Source organism: Podarcis bocagei (assembly GCF_964188305.1).
Source record: "Podarcis bocagei genome assembly, chromosome: 2".
NCBI classification, from domain to species: domain Eukaryota; kingdom Metazoa; phylum Chordata; class Lepidosauria; order Squamata; family Lacertidae; genus Podarcis; species Podarcis bocagei.
The window spans coordinates 22,223,414-22,225,614 of record NC_138126.1 but is presented as its reverse complement, the minus strand read 5'-3'; the positions used below and the strand labels follow the sequence as shown (position 1 = coordinate 22,225,614).

At 41.7% G+C, this 2,201-nt stretch overlaps 1 long non-coding RNA gene across 2 annotated transcripts; it reads right to left on the bottom strand.

The window, feature by feature from the left end:
- Window positions 1–237: 237 nt before the first annotated feature.
- LOC308581277 lies at window positions 238–1,830 on the bottom strand. 2 transcript variants are annotated; one of them, XR_014004918.1, is made up of 3 exons: window positions 1,520–1,830; window positions 686–793; window positions 238–378 (listed from the first exon to the last, which is right to left on the bottom strand). It is a non-coding gene; the product is annotated as an uncharacterized lncRNA (long non-coding RNA). The 2 variants fall into 2 exon arrangements; XR_014004919.1 differs by having other exon boundaries at window positions 686–790.
- Between the last annotated feature and the right edge of the window lie 371 nt (window positions 1,831–2,201).

The following is a 2,201-nucleotide window of genomic DNA, read 5'->3' as shown; positions in this document are numbered from 1 at the left end:
GTGGAGGACGATGAGGCTGTTGGGTGTGGAATGTCCCCTGAATGTGATTTCTGGACGTGGCATCAGAATATTTGTGTAGGGCTTTTGTCTGTCATTTGACTAGAATCCATTGAAAGGAAAGGATATGAAATCTTCTAATATTACGTCTCTCAAAGGAGAAAGAGAAGGAGAACGATTTGTTACCTACCCTTTTACCATGAGGTTTCTGGATAGGGGTAAACAACTTAAGAATAGAATGGTAAGATCAGTCAAAACATAAGTCAGTATGGCAGCATGCTACTGTCTTTTTCACTTTCCCTGGTATCACTTTTCCACAGAATTCTTTCCAACTGTCAGCACCACATTCTTTGACATAAGTAATCACTTCACCGCTTTGACCTGGCGAGAGAAAGAGAAGTACTTATGTTGATATTAACTAGTGAATGAAGAGAATTTTACTGAATTAGTCCATAGTCTGTATCAAGAGATACTCCACATCAAAGTAAATTACATTTTAGACATCATTTTAAAATGTGCACTTAAACAGAATTTGAATTTATGCTGCTAAATGTCAACATTAAAATAAAATAAAGTTAAAACTTATGAAAGATACATGTCCTTTAAAAAAACAACAACCGACCCTTAAATCTCAGGTCGTCCTAGTCCCAGCATAGAAAAAGGAAGGATGTCGACAAGAAATACTTACCATAAGTCTCTACCATAATACAGAATGGTCCCTCACATGTCTTCCCCTTTGGTTCGCATGGCTTGCCAGGACTAAGTGACTTGCATTTTCTGCAGTTCACAGCATCTGCTGTAAGAGACAGCATTTCATTTGGGTAGGAACCAACCAATATTCAATGTCCTAAACCACCAAAATCCTGCTGGCACACATAGCTGTCAGAATTGATCCCAGAACAGCAATAGAATAATGCTTTCCCCCTTGGAAAGTGAGACTAAATTTGCATTTCTGTGTATAGATTAAGAGATGGAAATTGTATGCAAATTTGTGGCAAGCTCCTGTACCCTGAGACTAGCAACTCCTTCCACCTAGACAACTAGATCCTCTTTTCCAAAGATGGCACGATCTGTCCTGCAGCTTGCTATGTTCATGCTTTGATCAGGAGCCAGGAGAAAAGCATCTTCCACCCTCTGGTAAAAGGGAGGCTGAACTCTACCCTGAAATTGGCTCAAAGGTACAGAATTCCACCTTGAGAACTGGTTTTAACCTAGAAGTTGCTGAATTACAACTTATCACTAAACTGAAAACTATGTATAGACCTCGTCTTAATAGAGATATTGGATTCCTGTCTCATTACATATGCTAATCATCTGCATACTATCCCTTGCGTTTTCCTGCAGGACTAACTGCAGTCATTAACAGTCGTCAACAGGCTTACCAAACCCATTGAGTCAATCACCCACCTCCTACTACCCTCCTGAGAAAAACCCCTCCCCACCCTCCCACTATATGTAAGGGTCAGGTGACTTCTGTTTCAGTGTACCTATTCAGGGACTGGTGGGTGGGGACCATACTTACCTCCAGTCCTGAAGCAAAGCAGAACACAGAACGTAAGTAGCCAGACCTGAACCAAACGTTGGCCACGGCTCTCAAGAAACAAGCTCTGCCCCATCGGAAAACCTTCTTGTATGAAGCCCTTTTGCTTTCGAAGGCTGATAGCTGAGAGACTACGGGATGGCAGGGCAGATCGGTTTTAGTTGCTCAAGCTCTGGTCAGGAACACGCTGCTCAGTTTGAGGAGCCGGGTTCAAGATATCCATTATATACGGCTGGGAGGAACCCTCTTGGCTCCTCGCCTCATCCTGGTGGCCTTAAAAGGTCCAAGAAGCCTCTGGCAATATCCTGGGGTCCCTCGGATGGGCAGCGGAGAGTGAAGGCGACGGTTGTCTTGGGCCCTTTCAGGCATAAAGTGCTGATTGTTAGGACAAATCCAAATGGACTGAGGGATCAGCTGAATGGTGTACAGAATGTCCCGGGGATGCCTGATGCTATCTCACGAGGGTTTTCTGTCCAGCTCCAGGTTTCAATTGTAATAGTACAATGTGCCGAGCAGGCAACTCTCAACCAGCCTGCAGATGATTAATAATAATAATAATAATAATAATAATAATACTAATACTAATACTAATACAATACAATACAATACAATACAATACAATACAATACAATATTATTATTATTATTATTATTATTATTATTAT